Raw genomic sequence first — 18,563 nt, forward strand, 5'->3', positions numbered from 1 at the left:
GAAAAAAAGAAGTTGAAAAGGGACACACCAGGAGATAACTCATTCTCATTAAAACTTATGTATAAATCACAGTGCCCTTGAAGTTCTTCTCGTTACCTTCAACCTCCATCTTCAGCAAATATGCAGAAAAATATCAGCTCAGCAGTGTTAGTCACAGTACAAAAGAAAACCTTTATGTAGGAAATCTAAGGATTCCTCAACCCTTTTATTTATGATGCAAAATGGCTGCTGAAACATTGAAATATCACAGACCCCATTTTTGGAAGCTCTGTTATAGGCTGAAAAAAACACAGGCATACCCAGCAGTCTGAAGAAAGGAGGATGACAATCTTTCTTTTTTTTTGTTTAATACGCTTGTGTATGAACTAAAGTCAGTGAGGATAAAAGTCAGCACTTTGGGGAAAACCTTAAACACCAGCATGTAAGAACTTTTCATGCTGAATCAGACCAATGCTTCATCTTGTTCTGTCATCTTATCTTTGTGAGGGCTACCATTGCCTCGGTGGGCAGGTGATTAATGTAGAATAACCTGTGCACAGGCGGAATTTCTTCCTAATCTTATCAGAGAGGCTTTGGGATTTGCTGAACTGTATGAAAAGTTGCACTCCTAAACAAGTAGATTTTAAAATAGTCGCAAGTTCTAACAAGTGCAGTTACAAATATAGTGGGTGGGGCTTTTTCAAGTCCTTGTCTTGGCATGTGTTTTGCTGTGACTGATCCCTATTGAATTCTGCATTAATTCATCCTTTTAATGTGGCAGGAATTAAATCTGTAATTTTAAGGCAGGAATCTCCCTGTAAGGATCACCTTATTCTTGTTTCACTCAGCATATTTTATTTTCTGTCGGAATTTCCGTTGCTCACACCTGTTAAAAACACTTATTCTGTTGCTATGAGAGCAGAAATGAGAGAAAATGGTCTGCATCCTGCTTCACATGTTAGCAGTTAAAATACCTGCAAATAACACATTTCAAGCATCCTTTTGTGTAAAATGCTTTTAGTGTATATTTTCATCACCCCTGAAGGCCTCTTCCACCTTTGTCGCTGTGGTAATTCTTTCTCTAAGCACTAGCCACAGCAGCTGGCAGAATGGCTCAGGTCTCTCTGTTAACATCTGACACCTCCTCACCCTGCCCTTGCTACAGTTCTCCATAACCAATTGTGGAAAATATGTTGTGTACACACACTTTTTTTTTGGTAGTTCTCTGCCTCTCTTCTGAAAATCTGGGTCTTATGCCAAGCCACATTGCTCATATTGCCTGAAATGTTCACTGGGATCACTATACACTTCAAAATGTAAAGTTTATCCTTTTCTTGAGTAAGTAACAGCTGCTTAATAGCAAATACTTCCCTAGGCTCAAAACCTGTGGTTGAGTTGATGCCATTTGGTTGTTTGTGGAGTTTTTGCACACCAGGTGCTGATTTGGGAAGGTTATTATCAGAAGTTATGGTCTACTGTTGGCTCTGAAACTGGCTTGTTAACAAATTCTTTCAAGAAGTCACATTTTTAATCTGTGCCACTGTTTGCCCTCTTGCATTCAACTTCTCTAGTCATATTCTTAGGCACAACCTGCTTATTTTATTCTTGTAAAGCCCCAACAAAGGGGGCTTCAGTTTCAGCTGGGATCCCTGGCTTCAGCAATTAATCTCACCAATTTATGCTTTGCAGAAGTGGAGCTGGTGTCCAGGCCAGCTTCTGCAATAATAAAAATTGAACCTCAAGTTCAATTTAATTCAAGTTTAGCTGAATTAAATCTGAGAGAGAGAGAAAATTAATTTTTCATCAGTCTTGAATTTCTCATATAATTCCTTCTAATTCATTTATCTATGAGCTCCTGAAGCTGCCCATTCGGCAGCTTCTTCCTTGGAAGTCTGCCTTCTCTTACCTGTTCCAGGACACCTGCAGTCCCTTTAAAAAGTGAGGGGCAAAGAGCTGAAGCAGCCACGTGTAATAATAACACTTCAGATGACCAGACTAATACTGCACACTGCACAATACAGAAATGAAAACCAGGCTGTGGCTGCTTCTGGGTCAACTATTGAAAGAAGCAGGAAATCATGGCATTGTGACTAGTCTGTGAATGCTGCCTGCCAGACATCAGTGATTTTAGTTCTGATTTGCTAATCAAAAAGTTGCTGGTAAAATTATGCTCTTCTCTACATTGCAGGGAATCTCAAAGGCTTTCTAAATTTGACAATGAAAAAGAGAAAATACTGCAGGATATTCTTCCTTCTCTTCCCTTCTCTTCCAGTTGGAAAGCCAACTCTTTTCCTGTTCAGAGGCCGATCTTCACGGCCTCTCTTTGTTTGCCTGGACATCACAACTGGCTTTCCATAGCAAGAAGATGGAAGCAATGGTTTCCATAATCATTACTGCTAAAAAGATGGCATTGCTTAATGGCATGACTAGAAGAGAATTGCACTAGAGGTCATTTTGGCCTAGAAAAGCTGCTTTTGATGTTTAAAATAAAAAAATACTGAGAATGTAGGAACAAGTTAGATAAGTTAACATTTTTTCTCTATGGTGAAATACTAAAGAATCTCACAAATAAAAGTGGAATTCATCAACTGCATTAAGGTGTCCCCTTTTTCTATTAAAAGCTATGCAGAGCAATTAGGAGTCTTAGCTTTGTATCAGAAGATACTGAAATTATGCTTTTCCGCTGTTTTTTGCTAAGAGGATACTAAGAAGATATGTGAAGAGGAATTTTCTGTTGTGATGGTGAAAAACTGATTTTTACCTTCATAGACCATTACCTTATTATAGAGAACAAGCTTTTAAAGATGTCTTTAAAAGATGGAGATAACAAGCTATTTAAGGGCTCTGAATGTACTTCTGTTGGTAAATTCCTATTTGGTACAGTACTTCCTTATTCATATTCTCATAAAAGCCAATAAAAATCACCATCTGTAGGATATAGGGGATAAGGGATATTAAATATCTTCTATGGTATCAGGGCTCTAAGTGTTGCCAGGAACCATGGTACCTTGCAAAAAAACACCTCTGACCCTGACAGTAGAGACAGTTTATTACTGAAACACAGATAGTCTCCTGCTGTGTGTGAAACTTCAGTACAAAAGGAGCTGGATGTTTTTAAGCAAACCATTTGTAACAAAAGATGCTTTTCTCTCTCAGGCAATTGTTGAGAGGAAGTGACAGACTTACTGTTAAACAAGCTTTAGAGTTTTTTGTTCCAAGGAAAACAGCATGAGGCTGGCATAATCAATTGCTGTTTGACAGTGATAGAAATGCACATGCTACACGGTAGCTAAAAATCTGTCCAGAAGCAGCCAGAATGGCAAATGGCCAAGCACATGTCAGCAACAGCATGACCAAAGTGTAATCTTTACCCCCTATTAACCAATGGACCAAAAAACCACACTAAACTGAATCTTTATTTCTAGGTGAAATGTCATGTTTCATTCAGAAAAAAAGGTTATGATGGACCAATTATTCTCAGCTTGGTTTAGGGTGGAGCCTTTTCTCATTCTCAGCTCTGCTCTGGGGGGAGTAGAGGGGGCACAGAAAAAACACAGAAAAGGCTGGTAAGAGGAAAAGGTGTTGGTATATTAACTTATCCTTGAAAAATTGTCACCAAAGTGTATTAGGTAAGTGCTACTATAATTCCTTCCATTTTCACCATTGCTATAAGGAAAACTTTATTCAATAATGTAATACCACTTTAAAACATTATCTTTCTGTCTAGATAGTGTGATATGTCTTTGTTTCCCACGATATTTAGCCAGCTAGATTACATTTTTAACTGTCTTTTAAATTCACCCACATTAAATTCTGACATGACAAAAAAACTTCCAAACAGCTTCCTTCTGCATACTGTGAGCTTTTATCCTCCATCCCTTCCCACAATGTGGAAGTTTGGTTATGCCACCCTGACCAATGCCTGTTTGCAATGTTGCCCGATGCCATGACAACATCATACTTGTTGGATAGGTCTTGCATCATCCACCACTGGCCAGTGAAAAACTATTCTGGCTGCCTGTATTGAGCTGGAAGGTCCATATAGGGGTAAATGGAGCCAGAATTGTGATCCTATAGTCACAGGGAGGAACAGCCTCTCTTAACTACTTGTCTGATGACATGAAGACTCATGAAATATGGGAGGTGTGGCACTATGGGACTTGCAGTAAGGCAAGTCCTTAACATTGTCTGTCTGTGATATGCAGTAGCTGTAGCTGGATGTGTTTTGAATACAATTACAGAGCCCACAGAGAAGCTACAGGTCCCCTTCTGCAATGGACTCCTTTGTTTTAGGCAGTACTAAGTCTGAACACAGCCACGAGCCCTGCAAATTGTGCAAAGTGAGTGGTTGGCTGCTTACTCTGATTTCTGCTGAGCTATGTGGTTCTTCAAAAATTAACCAGCAAGTAAAGCCAGAACCACACAGACAGGTACTGAAACCAACAGAACTGTATGCCTAAACCCCACAGGTGGAAGCACAGTTGCCAGCCATTGTTCTTTTCTTTATCTGCCTCTGTCTTGTGGTTCTTTTACTCAGAGTTCGGATTGAAACACAGGAGATGCAGAGTTTTTCTTCGGACTCAGGTGTTTATTATTTCTTATCTATAATACAGCTGCACTGTATGTGCCTCGAAGTTAACAAGGTGAAAATGGCCCCTGAGTTCTACCTCCAAGGTCTTTTAAAGCCTGAACTACCCAATTATGGAATGCCAACTAATTTATTTTTACTTATAATCCAATAACTAATCATTCATGTTCTGCACTGTGGGTTTTTTGAACCAATACCAGATCACCCAGACTTGTGAAGAAAAAGGAAGAAGAAAGAAGAACTAACCGACACCCAAAATGCTCCATCTTGTTACATGTATATTACTATATCCAGAAACCTAAATTTTCTACATCTCTACATATTCCACCCACTGATATAACAAACTTCCTTTTAATTACACAGCAACAATCTCAGTGCTATTACATAATTTGGGAAGCCTTTCCCAAGGCCTCAGGTCAAATGCACTGTGCTTTTGAGGATCACTGCCTGTCAGCACTGAAAGACTGAAATTCTCTGAACCCAGGGCTCCAACAAGCCATAAAGCTCCACACTGCAGCCCATCTACAGTTGCTTTGCATTGCTACAGGATGAGAGACACTGGCACCACTGGTGGCCACTGTCATCAGCCATGAGAAATCCCCTGTGACTTTTCTGGAGAGGATGAGGGAGGATTCAATTTTGCTTTGTTCAGTTTTGGGCAGTGACAAATGCTTTTATTTAGAGGTAGGATTATTTTTATTATTTTCTCTGTTGATCAATTTGATGTCAATAAGCAGGGCTGTGAGATTGTGCAAAAGGGATGAATACACTGGGGAAGGGAAATAGTACCACGGTAGTGGTATATTTATATAATATTTATATAATATTTATATAATAGTACCATGGTAAAGTGGCATGAGGTTCCCCTAGCAAGCTGGGTAGGTAAAGGTGAGGTGATTCTGTGTGCCTCAGAATCTTCAGTCCTTACCACTTCCTTTGATTATTTTCCTTTTTAAATAATTTTCTCCAATAAGGGACTCTTTTAGAGAAACAAGGTTATCTTTGTCTTTTTCACCTTCTTTCACTTGGTGTCAATTTGCAGAGATGTCAGGTAGCTCAGCAGGTGGCACTGAAGATAATACACTCTTGAAAAGTCACTGGAATCAATTTCTGCATCAGTTACTGCTTATGATTGTCTTTCTTGGGAAATCTCTTGTTTCATGGGAGCTGCTGGGCAGTGCTCAGGCTCCTCACAGTCATGCCATGGCATGAGTGACCGTGACTCAGCAGTGGCAAGCAGCAAGAGATTGCACCGCTGAGCTTTCTTTTGCTACAAAGCACAGCCCTGCCTTCAGGCTAATGTGTATTTTGTCTTGTCACAGTACTCAATACCACATCCTAGTGTCAGCAATGGTGTCAGTTTTCCTGCTGTTTGGTGCCACAAAGCTGTGCTAAGGGACCACGGGGCGATTATGGATTAAAGCCAAAAGAGTCCAGCGTGAGGGTTCAGATAGTGCCACACATCACACAAACGCCTGAATGATTTCTAAAACCATTGGGATCCAAAGTTATAGCTGTAGCCCAGGTAGATTTTGGTTTTGTTGTTGTTGTTGTGGGTTTGTGTTTTTTAATATACAATTCCTGTGTCTTTCTCATTTCCTCTAACATGTTTAGTAGCTCAGAATCCTCTAAAGGCAACAATGTGCAGAGGCTCTTGGGAAGTGTTGGTTAAAATTCTGTTGCCAAGATGATGAGAGTTTTAGGATAATTTCCTGGACTGGGAGGAATTTCCTAGTTTTAGGATAATTTCCTGGACAGCTCATCTCTGAATATCATCAAAGCTGCCAATGTGTATCTATTGTGCCTATCTATGACACACATAAGGACCACATACAAAACTAAGAATAGCATCACTGCTGACAAGAAAAAAACCACTTACTCTTTGTGATGACTGTTGTACACACAGATTCATAACTCTAAATCTCATGAAAACAAATCTTGCTTTTTTTTCAATACTCACCTTGTTAAGAATGAATTAATGGTAGGAAATGGTAGACTGGAATTGATTCTCTGTCAGTATAAATCAGAGATGAGTTTTAGGGCAGCATATGGGATTTCTTTTCCTGGAAATACCCTGAAAGGACCCAGTTTTTCAGAAGGCAGATGGTTTGAACTTCAGCCTTGTTTCACAGTCCTAAACTTTAAAAAAAAAAAGGTCCCACCTCACTAGTTATTGTAGAGATCAAGTATGCAGTCTCTAATGAAATTAATCTAGGCCTTTTGTAAGCAACAGTGCCAATGAAGTTCCTAAGCAAAATCACTAGATTTTCTGGTAGGAAAGTCAGATGTAAATGTCAGGTGAGCAGATCAATGCTTGCAAGGGCAACAAGCGCCAACTTGTATCATTTTAAATGCTTTTAAGGAAGAGGAAGAAAAAAAAAGAAACAAAAAAAGAAGGAAGCATTTTTCCTGATGTGTTTTTGAAGGTCATGCTTTCCTCCTTTCACAGCTTGTGCTGGGCACAAGTTGACTAAGGTTTGTTGTGGTTATGGTCTCAGGCAGTGCAATTTAGTCATATGGGCAACTGAACAGTACAAGGCATGATCAAATTCTGAAAAAAAGTACTCTAAAACGAGCACAAGATACTCTGCAGGTAAGTCAGTCATTTCCTCAGTAGTTAGACATATAGCACTTGAATGTTTCCAAAATGTATATTGGCTTGGGACATGTCTCAGTGTGATAACATCTTTCCTGATCTATTGAGGTAACAGAAACAAGCACGACAATTGTAACACAACAGCTTAAGAACACTGAACATCCCTGCTCTGGTTGCATTTGTAGCCTTTGTTATCCTGGCTACACTTAACACTTCTGTGTTCTGTTGGGCAGCTGTGATGATTTATTTGCATTCATCAATTTGTAACCGACTCCTTGAGGCTTACATGAAAAAGTGTGAAACTACTTTTGGTGGTGATAAAGTTCCCATTTTGCTGAAGCTGTTGAAACTGAGAGTTTAAACCATGCATTTGCATCCTCCTCTTGTGATAACTGTAACCTGTACAGAGCTTGGCTGAGAGGTTTAATAAAGGTTTCTTTGTCAGAATTAAAAGAGTTGATGGAGTGATGCTAATTCTTACTACTTTAAATAATTCGTTTAATTTAAAGATCTGCTGATTTATGTGAACTTCTTAGATGCGCTCTCACTGTAACGATTCTGGCAATCGGCAAGCAGAAGTATCATCCCTCTCCTGTCTCTTTTCTAGGCACACCATGGTCCACTGAAGACATTCTGATGCCACCCGCAGGAGGATGCAGGTACTTTCAGCAGTTCTGTCCTAATTTACAGCAACTCTCTTGCCCTTTTAAGGGTGATTTAGCAATACAAGCAGGTAATATTAGCAAGCAGAGGGAATGTCAAGGCATATAGCTGTGTGGGCACATAACTAAAGGGTGGTATTCAAGGCCCTTATTGGATCCGTGCCTCAGAATGAGAAGTATTATTTTAGTGCTGGAGTGTAAGATAAGAGAACAGAAAGCTCCCTCTTCGTGTTCATCTGGACTCAGATAAACACAGATGGAGCTTAGACCCTGCTCCTTCTCACAGCCCCCTGCACCAGGTTGCCCCAGAGATAGGCTCCAGCCTACAGCTAGACCACAAATATGTTCTGTGAAAGTCCTGCCAAAGCCACAGATGCATGAGGTCTCCCTTATTCCTGCAGGGCATCCTGTGTTTCTGGCTGTTTTCTAGAGAGCCGAGCACAACAACCAGCATCCTGGTGTGCAAGAGGCTGCATCCCACTAGCAGGAAGCCGTGCCAGTGTGCTGTCATAGCTCCCAGGCATGACACAGCATGCAGAGTCTGGGATCCAAGCAGCCTCACCCCGCAGTTATTCTGGGACAGCACAACCTGCCTTTGGATTAATTCACAGATTTTCCCTGGAGGCTTCACCTATGCATATCGGTGCAATATGGTCCTGCTGCTATTAAGCTAAAGACTTGTGAGATCCAAGTAAAATTAGGGAAAATCTTGGCTTCCTGGAGAACTTGATTACATTTATGGTTATGCTATTAAGTACTGATGCATAAGGAAAAAATAAATCACAGCTTTATAAAACAGTAACAAAGAAGAGGGAAGCAGAAAAGACAAGGGAAGTCATAAATTTATTATATTTTGATGAGTTTTGTATAGTTGTCACTGTACTATAAAAGTAATATAAGTTGATTTCTGTGAGTGCATAAATAGAATGACTAATTTTTGATTTTAATGCTGTGAACAAATTATGGATCAGCAGGATTTTTTGCATAATATGCTCAGTAAAATGCTGCTTTTTGTTGCACTTTATCAGCATTGTGAAAAAAGATCAGGTTTACAGTATATCATTTTAACATTTGCACCAGTATCATGTTGAAGTCTCTAATTAGAGAGTCATGGGGTTCTGACAGAGGACTTCAACTATACCCCAAAAGGTGTCTCTTATAATTTTTAATTTGGAAGACTTGTAGTGAGTGTTCCTGGTTTGGGCTAGCAAATGTGTTTGCCTGCCTGTTTTCTGTTTCACAACTCACAGTGTCAGGAGCAGTACTCCAGGATTTGCTAGCTCAGCAAACCCCTGGCATCAAATTCACAGCACACACTGACTTGTTTCTGTCTTGCACTCCCTTCCTTTCCTGAAAAATTTGCATCCCTGGAGATACCCTCTTTTCAAAATGTTTTGTGTTTATATCTTTATGCCTGTTTGGAGAAGAATGGGATGAAACTGCAGTATCTATCTCTCAGTGGATATGCTTCAGGAGCTCTGTCGTTGTGAAATCATTGTGCCTCAGATAGGTGTTCATCAGATTCTTGTGAGGTAGGGAGGGGGATTTGATAACGGAGATGGGGAGCTATGGCACAAAGATGCCATATTCCACAAATATTTGGGCACTTGTTTAACTGACAAGAATGAATCCAAGTCCCTGCGTAATCTGAGGATTTCTGGGAAGCCAGCCAAACTTTTCAGAAGAACACACTTCAGCATCACCACAGTTGCTTGTTAGATCAAGAACTGAGTGGCTGCTGTGGGTGAGCAAAGTCAAACAGTGAATCCTGATATCCTAAGTCCTTATGCTGTGTTCTAACTGTAAGAACTCTCTTTTTGCTTAGTTGGGGCCATCCTATCCCTTCTCCCTGTTAGGACATTTAGTGAGGGACTGCAGAGTCAGTGAGAGCCCTGATGCCAGGAGAAGCAGTGGCCCAACAGCAACCATCCAAGCCTGTTTCACTCTCTCAGGCTGGCACTGCTACCTCCTTACCTTGTGGGCCCCGATGCATTTTCAATTCTGCCGGCATGTGGATGTTACATCCCGACTTTACTCTAGCGTTTAACTCACTGGAAGTACTGGTTGGACTAACTTAGCCCAGCACTAGCAGTCCCTCAGCAGTACCAGCAAACTGCATCTCCTGCCTGGGTGTGCTGAAAGGGCCCTCGAGAAGAGCTCTCCGCAGGGCGGGCAGAGGGGTGCAGGGGAGCCCCGGAGCATCCCCAGCGCCCGTCGGTGCCCGCCGTTCCCCGCAGGGCGGGCAGAGGGGTGCAGGGGAGCCCCGGAGCATCCCCAGCGCCCGTCGGTGCCCGCCGCTCCCCGCAGGGGGCGCTGCCGCGGGCTCGGCGCCTCCGGCACGGCCGGGGCCGGGGCGGCTCCTCGCGGGGGCAGCGCCGGGCGCGTCCCGCCCTCCCGCCTCCTCCCTGCGTCCCCTCCCCTCGGCCGCGCTGGTGGAGCCGCCGGGCTCCCCTGCTCCTCTTCACATGGGGCTCGCCCTGCCGGCGGGACAGTGCTCCCGCTCTCCCGCCGACCGCTGAGAGGCACCCGGCGCGGGAGAAGGGGCTCGTCGCTGCTGCCGCCGGCGGGCAGGTAGGGACGGGCAGGTAGGGGCGGGCAGGTAGGGACGGGCGGCGCACCTGAGGGGAGTCGGGGAGCGGGCGGCGGCGGGACGGGCGGGCCGGGCTCTGCCGCCCCGGCCGGCGGTGCGGGGCGCGGAGGGGGCGCACGTGGAGCGGGTTCCTCGCATCCCGCCCGCCTCCCTCCGCCAGGGTCTTCCCTGCGCAGTTTCGGGATGCTCGCAGGACCCCCGCCGGTCACTTGCGGGCGTATCGCGGGGGGATTCTCTTCCCGGCTGCCGCGGGGAGCGGTGCAACTTCAGGGAGGAACCCGGGCGGAGACGCTGTTCTTCCCCGTTCGCCCAGAGGGGATGGAGTTTAATTAAAGAGCCGCGGATCTCCCTCTGTCTATTCCATCTTTTATTTACCTGTCAGGAGAACAGGTCTGTTATTTGTGAAATTAGTTTATGTCTGTTAAGGTGTTGTTTCTTTATTTCCTGTACACTACCAAATACAGTTGGTAGATTAAAACACAGCACGAAATCCTTATGCCGTTGAAGTGAGCGCTATGGGTTTGCCGTGTCCATATAATCTGATGTTCTCATAGCTCAAAATAAACCTTTTCATTAAAAAAGGAGAAAACCGGAATCAGTTCTCAGAGCTTTTGATTGATTAGAGCTCCCTCGTGGAAATCAGCGGGGAGTTTTGCCTGATTAAGAGCTGCAAAATTGTCCTGAGGTTTGTTACACAACTGGCTGTAGTTGTGCAGTACGGGCTCAGTTAGGTAACTTTGCAACTGGGTCTCGTTTTCACTGGTCCAGCTGAAGTATGAAGTGCTTTCAAGTCAAATTTGTTTCATTTCTCTGCTTTAAGCACTCTCTACTCGACGTGTACAAGGTAGTGGGAGGACTATTTTACCTGCCTTAAAGAAGAGTAAACGTGTTGGTTAAACAGGGAAGCTGGTGACATCCGTCGGAGAGAGAGCGATTGCAGTTTAGAAATGCTCCATGTATTTTGCTGGCAGTGCCAGGTTAACTGCTTTCATCCTGAATGTATTTTATTTCACTTGTGTTGCAGTTGAGCCTCAGAAGCTCTAGTTAAGAACTGGGGAGTCAGCTGTAAGAGAAGGTGTACAGACATCCATGTAATCATAATCTCTCCAGCAAAGAGCATGCTTTCTGATGTGATTATGCAGAAATGTTACAGAAAACAGAGCATTGCTCCCAGAATAGCTTGGAGGTTGCCATTTCCACACATGTGAGCTGACTATTCAGTTACTGCTGTTCTGTTGGGGTTTTTTTTGTGCTGCTGAACTACCTGACAGTAAGCAGTTTACAGAATCCAGTCAGTTGGTTGTGGAACTTTTCTTCTTGCTGCAACTGAAAGAGTTTATGTCAAATCGCTTTTTTTTTAAGGCGGGAAAGTAGGTAAAATAAAATGGAAACTTTCTTGCCCTTCAAGTAGCAGCAGCACAGGACCAGACTTGGGGAGGGTGGAACAAACAAAACCCAACACTCTTCTTTGGGGTTGTAACTACTTTCAGATGAGAAAAACTCTTTTGGGATGGCACTTCACAAGTTTGTTCTTGGTTCCTTGAAATTTCAGGTGGTGAAAGTCTGATCGATCTAGCTATTCAAGTGAGGAAAAAGGCATTGTATTGTGGTCTGTGGAGTTCAAATGCACATTACTGGAAAGCTTCAAATAGCCTTAAAATAGTCGTTAGTGGGGCAGGTATATTTGCTGTGTTTGGGACAATTGGATTTCCATTTAGAAGAATAGGGAGTGTTTCTGAAGCAGGGTATAACTCTGTTAGCTTTGGCATTCAGTACTTGTGTTCCCAGACTGAGACCACAATCCGATACGAATCCATTGCATGTAAATTCAGTGTCTGCAGATACATGTGTTGGTATTGCTAACCTCACTGCAGGTTGGAGACCTAATATCTTTGAGGATATGTCTATGGAAAAAACTCAGGCATGTGATGAACAGCTTTCCAGAGCTAGGATGATGGAAAACAAATTGTGTATCACTAAAGTTAAAAGTATTCAAGAAAGCTGTTAATAACATTCAAAAGGACAAATATGCATGTGAAGAGCATTATCAGTTTGTGTAGCTCAGTAGCCAGCGTGAAGCTGAGCTATCATGCTTAACTGTCCATCTTGTAATCTTTGGGCAGAGATTTTTCTAAAACAGGGTGCTTAAACATACTCCAGTTTGAAACACTGAAGTGAGGTGGATCACGGTGAGCTAATTCTGCTCAAGGCATTGGACATTTGCACCTTGGAAAGAAAAACTACCTTCTTAGCAGTATGCCAAAGCCTGGAGCTCTCCATTCACAGAGAAGCTAATGGGGTACACATTGTGGTGTTCCATGTTCAGTGCTGGTTTAAAGGAGACATTTCTATGGCAGCTATCACTTATATATCACAATTGTTGATTTGGCTTCACGAGGTGGGCTAAAAAAGTGTCATGGATGTGAAGAGATAAAGTGCCTCGCTGAGTTGCTTGGGAAGTTTGAAAGAGCAAGACATTGAGGCCAGATGGAGGAAGGTCTAGACTGGCAGTTTGATCTGGCTTGTCTGCCTTGTTTGCTATAGATTGTTTGAAAAGCTCTTTCTAGGTGCTGCATTCAATGGTTGGCTGACAACATTTAAAGTTTAAAAAGTGTTTTTCCTGTTATGTGCCCTTCTATCTCTTTGCATGCACGTGATATTTGGTAGGCATTGGTATTTTATCATGCTGTCGTAGCTTCCCTTTTCCTGAGTTTATTATTTTAATGTTTTAAAAACATCTATTAGACTCCATGCAAAAACAACACTCTGTTAATGGATGGTTAGAGTGGTGAAATTTGAATGTGAGATAGCCAGCAGTCAGCATTATGGTTCCTGTGCAACCATTAGTCAGCAACACTTCACATAAATATCCAATCTAAAATTTAATATCATCCTCTGCAGTGTATCTCATTGGAAAGGTGACTTTAGGTAAGCAGGAAGTTCTAACTGGAGGATGAAGGATACATGCCTACAAAGAGCTGTGCTGAGGCTGATGTGAAAATGGTAACTTGGGGTTTAAGCACTTGTGACTCAGAAGTTTAAGTCCATTTTTGCTCTTAAAAACTGCAGTGTGAAACTTTAGGGCTGCTTGATATTTTTAGTCTTTTTGCAAGATACCTGACAGCAAAACCTGCATAGTAGCTGCTCTGAGGAGCTCTGCTTTTGTCTGCCCTTGGAAGTGAAGTGTCCTTTGCTGGTGCAGTTGCATGTGCCAGTGTGCTAGTTGTTGGTAGAGAGAGGTTTTTGTTCCGTTTAAATTCACATTTGAGTCGCTAAAGACCCTCATGTTGTCTCCCATTAATCGGCCAACTGTAGTTTCTGTCTTTAAGCAAATGAAGTTGTGTTAATTTGCTCCCGCTTGCCCTTTTATGCTGCAAGTGCTACACAGCTGTGAAGTTGCCATCTAGCTTTGATTCAGGAATGCATTCTTCTTCCAAGTGGTGTGCATGTCCTCAAACAGCCTGGATTCTCAGAGAAAGGTAGGTCTGAAAGTGGCATTTGTGGCCTAGAAAAAAGCTACACAGAGATGAGGGGAGCTACATGCATGCTTAGAAACTAGCACATGCCCAAGTGTTTTGGTGAATAAGCTGGAATGCATTGCTGAATCACAGCTGTGAGGGTGCAGAAATACTATACATATAGCATCTGCTGCAGCTGAGTGCAGCGCTTGGAGTGAATTTCAGGGCAGGTATTTGGAGACCATCCGGACAGCAAAAATTAACCAGGAGTGGGACTGTACATGCTACAGACAGGAATGGAAACATTACATTGCAAGTCACTTTACTGGGAAATTTCACCAGTACTTCTCACTTTCTCTCTGACACTCAAATGCTGAGTGAAAATTGATGCACTAAATGACCCAATTCCCATTGATTTCCTTTAGAAAATGATTATATGAAGGGTGTTTCTAAGAAAACTGCCTTGGGAGTTCCACCCGTGGCCTGCAAAAACGGTGGGATTTGCCCGGTAATGACGTTTTTGTGTCAGTCCTTGATAACTGATTCCATGCGCGGGACCAGCGCTAATTAGGGAAGTCCCGGTACCGACCCGGTCTTGGTTCCATTAACCTACCCGCGACCTCCGCGGGCGGCGGTGACGCTGCGGGCGGGGAGCGGGGCCGGGGGTCCGGGAGCGGGGCCGGGGATCCGGGGCTCCCATCCCGGCGGGCGCGGGCGGAGCCGCGGGGGGGAGCCCGAGGACCGGCGGAGCTCGCGGGGATCCCGGCGCGTGTGCGGAGCGGGACGAGCATCCCGAGACACCCGGGCCGCTCCCCGGTGAGGGGCATCCTCCCCGCGGGATGCCGGAGGGTGTGCGGGGCGTGATGCGCATCCCGAGCCACTGTTCCGCTCCCCTGGTGAGGCACATCCTGAGCACCCTCCCGTTCGCAGCGATCGCCTACTTTACCTGGGTCATTTTATGGTGTCCTGCGACAGCAAAGCCCTTTCTTCCATTGTGCGCCTGGTTATGTACAGGAGCTGGTCTGAGCAGAAGGAGATTCCTCTCCTAACTTAGCTCGCTGGCCTCCCCCCACCCTATTGTTACTACTAATCTTTCCTATTTTGCCAGGCCAGGCCCTCCAAAGCTGGAAATGAAATGTCTGCCAGCTTCTTTAGTAGCTTGACTGAAGGCAGTGCAAGAAGCACCCCAGGGTGGGGCACTAAAAGGATTCTTGGCTAGATCAACCTTTTGTGGCTAAAACAGTGGTTCCCAGCTGTGTGACTTTGATTCCTCGTTTATTGTCAATAAATGTGTGATTGACACAGGGGGAGTACCTACAGCGTTATTTGCTAGTGACTGCCAAGTGGCTCAGCAAAATCTGGAAGTGAGTGGCTGTCACAGAGTTGGAGTAGTACGGACTAAAGATTCCCTTTAGTTGAACCGGGGACAAATGGAAAGCAGGTGTGCCCTAAGCAGGAAAAGTTTTCTTTGTGTGAAAGACTGAGCTGTGGAACTGCTTGGCCACTTAATCCATGCTTTTCTAATCTACTGCATTCTATAATTTCCTCCTGTGAATTCATCACTAAATGTTACATGGATTGTCAGTCTTCAAGCAGCAGTATATCTTCAAGCACTGTATATCTGGAGGGGGCAAGGCACCCTTCTCACAGGTGGAAAAAGCCAATCATTTGGCTGTGGGGTGCAGCTTGGACAGGGGCAATCCCAGAATTAATTTCTGACTCTTTTTTGACTGTTTGTCTTGAGAAGGTTTCTTATTTGGCATTGTGTTGTCTAGAGCCTTCAGGCAAGATTGTTGTCTTCAGTAATGCTTGCCACCGTGGCTCAGCATAATGTGAAGGACTAGGATGGCTAATGTTATTTGCCATCTAGAAGGACTCTGTCAATAATCAACAGAGTATCATGAAAAAATGCAGAACTGTCTTGTTGAATTAAAAATATCTTGTACAATACCTGCAGTAAGATAATATGTGTACAATTTTGTGAGGACTGTGACTGGCACTTTGAAGTCATTGCCAGTAAAATCCTTGGAAATGTGGACAGATTAATAACCTGCAGCTACCAGTGTGCTAAGTAATGTAGATAGCTGTTTCTTATTTGGTTTTACACTAATTGCTGCTGCTGCTGTTACCATTGCATTTGTGAGTTGATGGAGGTGCACATCATCTGTGTACTCCTGGTGCAAATGTTGCCCTGGCACATCATGTGTTGATAAAAGCAGATGCTTTTATTTGGCTTTCAATTTATGGTGCAAGTTTTGTGGGATCATTAAGGTTCACTGAAAAAGGTAGAAAATGACCTGGGGAGCCTGCCAGACATTTGGCTAGACAGGCTCATCTTTTCATAGTGATCAAAGAAAGGAGGAAGAAAAGAAAATCTGTAAAAATCTATGAAATTATTTATTTGGAGTGAGTGTTTAGATGAAGGAGAAGAGTGAGGGAAGGGAAAATAGAAAATTGGAATAGCCTGCCTGACAGAATGTTTTAAGTAGGGTCCAGTCCTCTGTGAGGGATTGCAGGCAGCTTTTAACTGCTTGGGAATGTTCTTTTTGAACTTGCAGAAAGCTTTCAGTCTTAAGCTTGCCTTGTAGGTCTGGGCTGAGGCTCAGCTTCAGTTGCATGGAAAAAACAGAAAAAAGTTTGCTGTAGTAAAGCTTAATTTTTTTTTTTTTGTGATTTTGCAGATGTATAAAATACAATGTCAGCCCTTTATGTTGGGGATGACAGTATATGCTGGAGGTGGCCACAGTCATGTGAAGAAAGATCAAGCAGAAACCTTTAAGGCACATGTAATTTTTTCTGAGTTTAGGAAAAGTCCTTTTGACTCTTCATCTACATTAAGTGGTGCCTGACTATCTGTAGTTTTAATTTTGCTTCTTTGTGACATAAGCAGTCACACTAACTTTGAGAGAGATTCCAAATAAATATTTCAGTTAGTTTTGATTTTATATCTTACAAGATCAAGTTCAACTTACAGGAAAAATGACAGTATTGATCCTTCCTTTTCCTATCCATCAAAATCTTATCTTCCATAAGAAAAAATTGGGTTAGGACTGCAGAGTAGTCAGAAATTAAGAAACTGGTGAACTATGCTTGAAAGTCACTTTTTCTTCACAACCTTAGATACTTTGTATCTCTATCAAGGACTGGGAGATGGAGCAGAATAACTGTTCATTATATGCGGGTTGTAACTGCAATTTGAAATGTCAGATGCAGTTTATAATTAGAAACAGGAGACTAAAACTTCATCTCTGAACATAGATTTGTAATGAATGGCTGATTTAAAAAAAAGTATACACAAAAAGGCATGAAAATGTTTAAATAAATATTTTAATGAGATTATCTCAGTATTGAATTAAATATTGTCTCGCTTCTGTAATTATTTTAAGTGCAAATAATATGAAAGTGACTGATTATACAAGAAAATATTTTTTGTGTGTGTTGAATTTTAATAGTTCTATTTATGAATTATGTTCAACTGTGGACTCGAGGAAGACATACCTGAATAAGCTGATGCAATACTTCCCCATCAACTCAAAACAGTATATAATAAAAACTGCAACATTAAATAAAATAGATTGCAAAGATAAATTAATTGGAAAAGTACTCTTCAGGTGATTAATTCTTAAATGTTTTCCATGGACTGGTAAGGGGGATGGTATTTCAGTTTTTGCAGTCAAAGCTAAAATGTCTAGTTCGTGGGGACTTATGAGCTTTCTGATTTCATCCATGCATTCATAACCGTAGAATTTTACCAACTGTTCAGTGAACTTGGTCAGCAGCATGGATTCTGTTAGATGGAGCTCCTGTTAACCATCCCTGTGGGGAGAAGCTAAAGCATTTAGCTGTAATGCTCCCTTGGCCACTTTGTTCACCCTTTACCGTGCACAAAGTGACTATGAAAGCAAGATATACATAACTTTAAAACAGGTATTTGCTGACTGGAAGTGTGGTAGGTGACTAGCAACCAGGCAAAACACTGACATACTGCTTCTAGGTAAGATATCTGCTTCACAGCCTCACAGGATAGCTGAGGTCGGGAGGCACCTCTGGAAGTCATTTGGTCCAATTCCCCTTTTCAAGCATGGCCACTTAGAGCCAGTCACCCAGAACTGTGTCTAGGTGGTTTCTGAATTTCTCCAGTGAGAGGAAGCGCAACTTCCCTGGGCCACTTGTGCTTGGTCACCCTCACAGTGCAAAAAGTGTTTTCTGATCTTCAGAAGGAACCACTGTGTACCCATCACATCTGGTTCAGTCACTGGGCATGACTGGAAAGAGGCCAGCTTCATGCTCTGTGTGCCCCCTCTTCAAGTATTTGTTTATGTTAGTAATTTCCCCTCCTGAGCCTTCTGTTCTCTTGGCTGAACAGTTTCTTGGCTCTTTCCTCTTATGTGAGGTGCTCCCATCCCTTCATTATCCTTGTGGCCCTTTGCTGGTCTCTCTCCAGTATGTCCATATTGTTCTTTCACTGCGGAACCCACATCTCCAGTCGTGGTCGTGCTCACCCTGGGATCATTGCTGGCTGGCAGCCAGCAGTATTGGGAAAGTTCACTTCTATTGTGCCTTGGATGGACTGTTTCTCAGTATTGCTGGGGTTTTTTTCCACAGCTTTTTGTGGTTGTTTGGTTTTTTGTTTTGTTTTGGTTTTTTTGGTTTTTTTTGAGTCCTTGAACTGTTAACGACCTAGGATCTT

The 18,563-nt window shown here is 42.9% G+C and overlaps 1 protein-coding gene across 3 annotated transcripts in view; it reads left to right on the top strand.

The window, feature by feature from the left end:
- Positions 1-10,222: 10,222 nt before the first annotated feature.
- CPNE4 (copine 4) overlaps positions 10,223-18,563 on the top strand; it is a 229,594-nt gene continuing 221,253 nt past the window's right edge. For 2 of the 3 annotated variants that reach the window (XM_048300539.1, XM_048300549.1), the window contains exon 1: positions 10,223-10,396. The gene's annotated coding sequence lies outside the window, so the exon portion shown is untranslated. Of the gene's footprint in view, positions 10,411-18,563 lie in introns of all 3 variants that reach the window. The other variant, XM_048300558.1, reaches the window with a different exon arrangement.

The sequence above is a fragment of the Corvus hawaiiensis genome, chromosome 1, assembly GCF_020740725.1.
Source record: "Corvus hawaiiensis isolate bCorHaw1 chromosome 1, bCorHaw1.pri.cur, whole genome shotgun sequence".
Lineage (NCBI taxonomy): Eukaryota > Metazoa > Chordata > Aves > Passeriformes > Corvidae > Corvus > Corvus hawaiiensis.